Source organism: Mustela lutreola, chromosome X (assembly GCF_030435805.1).
Source record: "Mustela lutreola isolate mMusLut2 chromosome X, mMusLut2.pri, whole genome shotgun sequence".
Lineage (NCBI taxonomy): Eukaryota > Metazoa > Chordata > Mammalia > Carnivora > Mustelidae > Mustela > Mustela lutreola.
Window position 1 is genome coordinate 45,546,868 of NC_081308.1, and position 10,332 is coordinate 45,557,199.

Sequence of the window (10,332 nt, forward strand, 5' to 3'; positions counted from 1 at the left end):
GGATAAAGGAAGCCCGGAAGAAGGAAAGAAAGAGAGAAATAAAGCTACTCAAAATAAGATGATGTGAGTTAGGGGAGACTGGAGAGGGAGACAGTCTACGGCCATACCACCCTGAACGCGCCCTATCTCGTCTGGAGAGGGAGACAAACCATGAGACGCTGTGGACTCTGAGAAACAAACTGAGGGTTTTAGAGGGGAGGATGGTGGGGGCTTAGGTGAACCTGGTGGTAGGTATTACGAAGGGCACGTATTGCATGGAGCACTGAGTGTGGTGTATAAACAATGAATTTTGGAACACTGAAAATTTTTAAATTAAATTAAATTTTAAAAAATAAGATGATGATGTTAAAGCCAACCATCCTTACACTAAAGCTAGTTGTATATATTCTAAACTTTCCTGATAAAAGGGAGATTGTTAGGCACAAGAGCTGCAAGACACACAATATGCCATTGAATAGAAACTCACTTTTTTTTTCTCATTTTAACAGTTTTTATTTGATGTCTTATATGAGATTAGATTAGTTTATTCCTCTGTCTTGCCAATGTTTCTTCCTTACATTTCCAGTTTTCCTTTCCTACCTGATGAGATCTGGCTTGACCTTCAAAGATCATTTTGTGGGTTTTGTCTAGCTTTAGTCTAGTGGTAGCCACCTTGCTAGGGTGAATGCCTACATGGACATTCATGCCATTCACCTTCTCACGCTGTACTCATTCAATGTAGATGATCTATTTCTTCTAAATGTAGACAACTTTGCCAATTTGCTGGCTGGCTTTTGTCGTGTCCTGGCACAACCTGTACCTCATCATCCCTTCAGGTGGGCACGGATGAAGGATTGTACTTCTGTGTCAGCTCTTTAGAAAGACAGGAAGACATAATCTTCCTGCGAGTGTGAGAAGGTGCACTAAAATGCCGTTTCTGCTTCTTGCTCAGGTCAGAAGTCACAAAGGGATTCAACTTCCTGTTGGCTGCTGACACTTCCGTGATAGCTGCAAAAGGGAAGAGTGAGACTCACTTTAATGTGTGAACAGAGATAGGCCAAAGGTAAAAGTGTCGATAAAGAGATGCCATGGGAACATAAATTTTAAGGGGAAAAAGAAGGTTCTGATAGTGGCTAAGATAAATTTTAGGACCAGGAGTATTACTGATGATACACAGGGATATTTAATAATGATAAAACCATTGTGTATATATACCACATCTTCTTGATCCATTCATCTGTTGATGGACATCTAGGTTCTTTCCATAGTTTGGCTATATACACAATGGAATACTATGCAGCCATCAAAAGAAATGAAATCTTGCCATTTGCAACAACATGGATGGAACTAGAGCGTATCATGCTTAGCGAAATAAGTCAAGCAGAGAAAGACAACTATCATATGATCTCCCTGATATGAGGAAGTGGTGATGCAACATGGAGGCTTAAGTGGGTAGAAGAAGAATAAATGAAACAAGATGGGATTGGGAGGGAGACAAACCATAAGTGACTCTTAATCTCACAAAACAAACTGAGGGTTGCCGGGGGGAGGGGGTTTGGGAGAAGGGGGTGGGATTATGGACATTGGGGAGGGTATGTGATTTGGTGAGTGCTATGAAGTGTGTAAACCTGGTGATTCACAGACCTGTACCCCTGGGGATAAAAATATATGTTTATAAAAAATAAAAAAATAAAAAAAAATGGTTAATTTATATGTCTTAAAAAAAAATAATGATAAAACCATCAATTAATCAGGAAAGCCTAACAATCACCAGGCGCCCTGGAAAATAGAACTTTAAATTTCATAAAGTGAGGGCTGATAGAACTTAAAGGACATATAGACAAATCTATTAATAGTTAGAAGTTTCAAAAATTCTCCCAGATTTTGATATAGCAAATAGAGAGAAGGTCAATAATTATAAAGAAGACTTGAACAACACTATGAGCTGAATCGACTTAATTATAGTTCATTCCACCCAATAGCAGTAGAATACACACTTTCTTTAAAAGCACATGGAACATGCACGAGGCAGGAGCCTATCATGGGTTATAAAATAATACTCCATCAAAGAAGAAGGACTGAGAGGGACTGTGGACTCTAAGAAACAAACTGAGGGTTTTGGAAGGGAGGGACGGTGAGGGAATGGGTGAGCCTGGTGGTGGGTATCAAGGAGGGCACTTATTGCATGGAACACTGGGTGTGGTGCATAAACAAAGAATCTTGGAGCACTGAAAAAAAACAAAACAAAATTAAATTAAGATGTTAAAAAAATAGAAGAAGGACTGAAATCCATGTACCCTCTGGGCACAGTGGATTAAACAAGAAATCTATAACAAGAAGATTTCTAGATAGTCCACAGAACTTTGAAATTAACCAACAGACTTCAAAATAACACACAGCTGAAGATAGGGCACTTAGGGAAATTGGAAAGTCACTTGAACTCAAGAGAAACATAATCACATCATGTCGACTTTTGTGTGATTCATCTAATGCACGGCTGAGAGAGAAAATTGTAACTTTCTGCGTTTATGTTAGGAAAGAAGAAAGGTTTGACGTCAATAAAATACAAAACTAAGATGCTACAAAGAGATGTAAAGAAATAAGAGGAAGTAGAAAGAAGGAAGCAAAAAGGCTATCAGAGCTGATGTTCATATGTGGAATTTAAGGAATAAAGGGTGAACACAGGGGAAGGGAAGGGAAAATTAAAAGCGCAAAAACAGAGAGGGAGGCAAACCGTAAGCGACTCTTAATCTCGGGAAACAAACTAGCTGTTTGGATGTATTGGAGGGTTGGATGTATTGCAGGGTTGCTGGATGGGAAGGGGGAGGGAGGGATGGGAGTCTGTGTGGCGGACATTGGGGAGTGCATATGATGTAATGAGCACTGGGTGTTTTAGGCAACTGACGAATCACTGAATTCTACCCTTGAACCTAATAATATACTATAGGTTAACTAAATTGAATTTAAATAAAAATTTTTTTGAATTTTTAAATTGAATTTAAATCAATTTATATTTATTGGATTTAAATTTAATTTAAACTTATTTTAATTTAAACTAAATTAAATTTCAATTTAAATCAACTTAAACTTATTGAATTTAAATCAAAGTATTGAATTTAAATAAAAAAAAATTTTAAGGATATCAATGAAATAGAAAGCAAACCACAGAGAAAAATGGAATGAAACCAATAGCTGGTTTATTGAAAAGATTAATACAATTGATACAACACTATGTAGACTAATCAAGAAAAAGCAGTTAAGATGCTAATGACCAGTGTCAGGAATAATAGAGGAGACATGACTTTAGAGTGCAGAACCGCTAAAGCAATCATAAAGAACAACTTCATTACCAAAAATTGACAATGCAGATAAAATAGACAAATTCTCTCAAAGATGCCAGTCTATGAACTTTGATAGACTGCAAGAAAATACAGAATGCTTGAATACCCTTATATCTCTTAAGGAAATTGAATCTGTGGCTAAAATCCTTCTCACAGAGGAGACTCCAGGCACGGTTGGCCCTGCCAGAGTGTTCTACAAGTAGTTCAGGAAGAAATAGCACCAAATTTACACAATTCTGTCAGAAAAATGAAGAAGGAATACTTCTTGATTCATTCTGTGAAGCTAGAAGTGTCCTTGTGTCAAAACCAGACAAAGGCATTACAAAAAAATATATTCAAAAACAAAATGATATTAATGGACTTGTAATTTATTAAGAGAACCATAAAATTCATCTAAACAGATGCAAGTAATAGGCAGAATAATGGAATCCAGATATATTCATGTCTTTCTTCAACCCTGTAAAGTCTGAATATGTTGCTTTCCATGGCAGAGGGTACGTTGCAGATGTGACTAAGTTGAAGATGGTGAGGTGTGGAGATTATCCTGGATGATCCAGGCGCAGCAATGTAATTACAAAAGTCCTTTTAAGAGGGGAGCAGCACATGATGGTGAAGAGAAGGAGATATGAAAACAGGAGTAGAGGTCAGAGAGGTGAGTGATTGAAAGATGCTATGCTGCTGGCCTTGAATATGGAGAAAGGAGCAGGAGCCAAGGAATAGAGAGAGGTGGCCTTTAGAACATAGGGAAGGCAAGGAACAATTTTTCCCCTAGGGGTCTCAGATGAACATAACTCTGTAGACATATAGATATTGGCCATTGGCCTTGTAAGACCCATTTTAGACTTCCAACCTCCAGAGCTGTAGGATAACAGGCTTGTGTTGTTTTAAGCCATGAAGTATACAGTCATTTATGATAGCTGCAATGTGACAGTCACATAATTCAGAAAAGACATTTAACAAAGTTTAACACCTATTCAGATTAAAAAATTATCTGGAAACCAGGAACGGGAAAAACTTCCTCAAGCTGATAAAGGTCACCTAAAACATATGTCCGGGTTTTTTGTTTGTTTGTTTGTTTGTTTGATTTAAAGATTTTATTTATTCATGAGGGGTTGGGAGCAGAGGAGAGAGACAGAGGGAGAGGCAGACTCCCTGCTGAGCCTGAACCAGGAGTCCGATCCCAGGACCTGGAGATCGTGACCTGAGCCAAAAGCAGATGCTTAACCACCTGAGCCACCCAGGTGTCCCTAAAACATACTTCATTGTTAAAAAACACAAAGCTTCCCCTCTATGATCTCTCACTCCTCCTAATAAGCACCAATTGGCACTCTGACATAGTGCATTAAGGCAGGATTTGAAAAAAAAAATTAAAAAGGCATACAAGTTGGAAAGAAAGAAGAAAAATTGTCTTTATTCATGAATGATATGACCATATACATAGGAAGTTCTAAAAGAAAACTCTTTTTAAAAGTGTTTATATCTACTGCTAGTGAGATAAACAAGGTTGCAGGACATGAGGTCAATAACCAAAAACCGATTATAGTTATCTATTCTAAAAACAAACCATTGGAATTAAAAGTATCATTTACAATACATGCAAAACATGAACTCTTTAGGGTGACTCTAACAAAATACGTGTGAAGCTGCAGAACGTACCACAATAAGCATTGCTGAGAGAAATTTGAAACAATCTCAACCAAGGAAGAGATAGATGATGTGTATAAGATTTTAAGACTCAGTATTGCCAAGATGTGTATTCTCCCCACATGGACCTATTGATTCATAGCAAGTCAAATGACTAAAAAGCAGCATGGTGATTATACAACTTTTGCTGGCATACAAAGGATTCAAAGAGCCAAAATAATCGAGATAGAGGAGCACATATTTGGATTTCTCATACTGCCTCACTTCATAAGTTACTATAAAGCTACAGTCATCAAGATAGTGTGGTACTAGAATAAATATAGGCATATAAATAAATGGAAAACAAACAGAAAGTCCAGAAATAAATGTACACATGTATGGGCAATTGATTTTCAACCATGGAGCTCATGTGATTCAAAGAGGGAAAACTTGCTTTCAACAAATATTGAAGAAAAGTTGAATATGTATGTGGAAAACAATGGAATTTCACATTAGCTCAAATCACATGCAAATATAAACCGAAATGGATAATAAGCATATAAAACTTGTTATGATAACAAAAGAAAAAACTCTGTTAACTTGAGTTAGGTCAGACTTCCTACAGCACAAAAAGCATGAACAACAACAACAAAAAAGAAAACAATGGCAAACTGACTTTGTAAAAAAAAAATCAGAAGGCAAACTAAAACTTGCACTTCAGAAGATCTTGTTAAGAAAACAAAATCTGCTAGTATAATTGCTCAATCATAGGGTTGCACTACTGGGTATTTACCCCAAAGATACAGACATAGTGAAAAGAGGGATCACATGCAACCCAATGTTCATAGCAGCAATGTCCATAAAAGCCAAACGGTGGAAGGAGCCAAGATGTCCTTCAATGGATGAATGGGTAAAGAAGATGTGGTTCATAAACACAATAGAATATTACTCAGCCATCAGAAAGGATGAATACCCACCATTTGCATTGACATGGATGGAACTGGAGGAGAGTATGCTAAGCAAAATAAGTCAAACAGAGAAAGACAATTACCATATGGTTCCACTCATATGTGGAACATAAGGAATAGTTCAGAGGACAGTAGGGGTGGTGGGGGGAATTGAATGGAAAGAAATCAGAGAGGGAGACAAACCCTCCAAACTGAGGGTTGCAGAAAGGGAGATGGGGGGAATGGGGTAACTGGGTGATGTGAGGAGCAATGGGTGTTATACTTAATGGATGATGAATCATTAAACATTTTATCAAAAACCAATGATGTACAATACATTGGCTAATTTAATTTAATTTTTTTTTTTTTTAAAGCCGTAACGTTGAGAGTCCATATCTGGGCTCTCTACTCTGTTCCATTTGGTCTATGTGTCTGTTCTTGTGCCAGTACCATGCTGACTTGGTGATCACAGCTTTGTACTATAGCTTGAAATTAGGCAACGTAATGCCCCCAGCTCTGCTTTTCTTTTTCAACATTTCCTTGGCAATTCGGGGTCTTTTCTGGTACCATACAAATTTTAAGAATGTTTGTTCCAGAATTTTGAAAAATGCTGTTGGTATTTTGATTGGGGTGGCATTGAAAGTGTAGATTGCTCTGAGCAGCATAGTCATTTTAACAATGTTTATTCTTCTGATCCGTGAGCATGGAATGTTTTCTTACCTTCTTGTGTCTTTTTCAATTTCTTTCATGAGTGTTTTGTAGTCCCTAGAGTACACATCCTTTACCTCGTTGGTTAGATTCGTTCCAGAGTACCTTATGGGTTTTGGTGCTATTGTAAATGGAATCAATTCTCTAATTTTTCTTTCTACAGTTTCACCCTTAATGTTTAAGAAAGCAACTGATATCTGGTGCTGGGAAAATTAGATAGCTATACACAGAAGAATGAAACTCGACCATTCTCTTACACCATACACAAAGATCAACTCTAAATGGATGAAAGACCTCAACGTGAGAGAGGAATCCATCAAAATCCCGAGAAGAATAAATGAAAGAAGATGGGATTGGGAGGGAGACAAACCCTAAGTGACTCTTAATCTCACAAAACAAACTGAGGGTTGCTGGGGGGAGGGGGTTTGGGAGAAGGGGGTGGTATTATGGACATTGGGGAGGGTATGTGTTTTGGTGAGTGCTGTGAAGTGTGTAAACCTGGTGATTCACAGACCTGTACCCCTGGGGATAAAAATATATGTTTATAAAAAATAAAAATTATATTAAAGCAGCAATGTTAACCTCCTTAAAAAATGTGGATGTGTGGGCAAATAAATGATATTTTTCCCTCTGTTTTAAAAAAAAAAAAATCCTAGAGGAAAACATGGGCAGTAACCTCTTTGGCATTGGCCACAGCAACTTCTTTCAAGACACGTCTCCAAAGGCAAGGGAAACAAAAGAAAGCATAAATGAACTTTTGGGACCTCATCAAGATAAAAAGCTTCTGCACAGTGAAAGAAACAGTCACCAAAACACAGAGGCAACCCACAGAATGGGAGAAGATATTTGCAAGTGACACTACAGACAAAGGGCTGATATCCAAGATCTATAAAGCACTTCTCAAACTCCACACCCAAAAAGCAGATAATCAAGTCAAAAAAATGGGCAGAAGACACGGGTAGACACTTTTCCAAAGAAGACATAAAAATGGCTAGCAGACACATGAAAAAAAGGTCATGATCTTTAGCCATCAGAGAAATTCAAATCAAAACCACATTAAGGCAAATATCTGAGGCCAAAATACTTTCTAAAAATCTATGACTTTGTGAGAATAATATATTTTTTTAATAATAATAACTTCATTAGGATATAATATTGTATTTCCTTACATAACTTCACTTATCTTCAAAGCAGAATTTAGAAATTAAATGAATACATAGTAGATCAGTGTAAATGCATAGATTATAGGCCCATATTAGTACATTTTTTTGTACTCTTAGGGTATTTTTATTTTCTTTTTTTTTTCATTTTTTATTTCTGTTCAGCATAACAGTATTCATTGTTTTTGCACCACACCCAGTGCTCCATGCAATCCGTGCCCTCTCTAATACCAAGGTTTTATCTATGAAGCAAAAGTAACGATTTTTTTTTTCAAAAAAATAATTTAAAATCTGCAATGTTCAATGAATAAATCATGGTGTGACTAAAATAATGAGAAAAAAAAAACACATTGCAGCTGTTAGAATGGCAAAACTTGACAAGGCAAGAAACAACAAATGTTGGGGAAGTTGTGGAGAAAAGGGAACCCTCTTACACTGTTGGTGGGAATGCAAATTGGTGCAGCCACTTTGGAAAACAGTGTGGAGGTTCCTCAAAAAATTAAAAATAGAGCTACCCTATGATCCAGCAGTACCCAGTAGGGTATTTACCCCAACGATACAGACGTAGTGAAAAGAAGGGCCATATGCACCCCAATGTTCATAGCAGCAATGTCCACAATAGCCAAATTGTGGAAAGAGCCAAGATGCCCTTCAACAGACAAATGGATAAAGAAGTTGTGGTCCATATATACAACGGAATATTATTCAGCCATCAGAAAGGGTGAATACCCAATTTTTGCATCAGCTTGGAAGGGACTGGAGGAGATAATGTTTAGTGAAATAAGTGAAATAAATCAAACAGAGAAAGTTAATTATCGTATGGATTCACTTATTTGTGGAGCATAAGGAACAGCATGGAGGACATTAGGAGAAGGGGGAAATGAAGGGGTAGAAATCAGAATGGAGATGAACCATGAGAGACTGTGGGCTCCAGGAAACAAACGGAGGGTTTTAGAAGGGAAGGGCGTGGGGGGATGGGTGAGCCCAGTGATGAGCCCAGTATTAAGGAGGGCACGGATTGCACGGAGCACTGGATGTTATAAGCAAACAATGAGTCATGGAACACTACATCAAAAACTCATGATGGGGGCACCTGGGTGGCTCAGTGGGTTAAAGCCTCTACCTTTGGCTCAGGTCATGATCTCAGGGTCCTGGGATCGCGCCCCGCATGGAGCTCTCTGCTCAGTGGGGAGCCTGACTCCCCTTCTCTCTCTGCCTGCCTCTCTGTCTACTTGTGATCTCTATCTGTCAAATAAATAAATAAATAATCTTTCAAAAACAAAGACTCATGATGTACTGTATGGTGACTAACACTACACAATAAAAATTAATTAATTAATTAATTAGTTTTTAACTAAAAAAGCATGAAAGAAAAGAAAAGAAAATCTGGTCCCAGAGAGGGAGAACACTTAGATAACACAGAATTTTCTTGTATATCTGTATATATAAAAATCTCTTTCAAGTCAGTAAAGGGAACATGTAGCTTGTTTTAAATATAGGCAAAATACTTGCACAGACATTTTCCTAAAGACAATACATGTAAGGTAATTAAACACATGTACATTTGTTTAAACTTATTAGTCAACAAGAAAATAAAACTTAAATCCGAAAGGATATAGCATACCACAACTACTAGTAGGGCCACATCCACATGCCTGACAATGATGACCAGACCTGGTAAGGTGAAGCCATTATGGTTTTCATCCATGTTGGTGTAAATGCTAGGCATTTTTCAAAAAGTTTGGCAGCTTCTTACTAAGTTAGGCATGCAAGTACATGTAGTCCTGTCATTTCACACTTAGGTATTTAATTCAGAAAAAGAAAAACATATGGCCACACCAAACCCATATGTGAACGTTGGTAGCAGCTTTATTCATAATGTCCCCAAACCAAGAACATCCCAAATGTCCATCAGTTGGTGAATGGATAGTGAAAGATGGGATATCCATACAAAGTATCAAAAAGGAACAATGCTTGGGCATATCAAAAGTATTACATGGAAGAATGGAAACTCAATATTGCAAGCTGTCTGATTCATTTGGCATATAATTTTTGAGAAGTTAACACTCAAAGGAGTCAAGGGAACTTGGTGGTTGCCCAAGGCTGGAGGTGGAGCGAAGAGAATGACTTGGAAGGCACAGGAGGGCACTTTGCAGGGCACTGCAAATGTTCTCTATCTTGATAGTGGTAGTAGTTATACACATTTCAGTTTGTCAAAAATCATTAAACTGTACACTTTACATAGGTACAGTTTATTGTATGTAATGTGTGAGCAAAAAATAAACAGAACAGATGTTATACATACAAAACATGCAAGACATTAGGAGAAGGAAAGGAAAAGTGAATTGGGGGAAATTGGAGGGGGAGATGAACCATAAGAGACAGTGGACTCTGAGAAACAAACCGAGGGTTTTAGAGGGAAGGGGGTGGGGGGATGGGTGACCCTGGTGGTGGGTATCAAGGAGGGCACGTCTTGCACGGAGCACTGAGTGTTGTGCATAAACAATGAATCTTGGAACACTGCATCAAAAACTAATGTTGTATTCTATGGTGACTAACATGACACACTAAAAA

General features: G+C 37.7%; 1 pseudogene; it reads right to left on the reverse strand.

Annotated features, from left to right (window-relative positions):
• Window positions 1–513: 513 nt before the first annotated feature.
• On the reverse strand, window positions 514–9,466 carry LOC131820952 (large ribosomal subunit protein uL24-like; annotated as a pseudogene).
• Window positions 9,467–10,332: the final 866 nt, after the last annotated feature.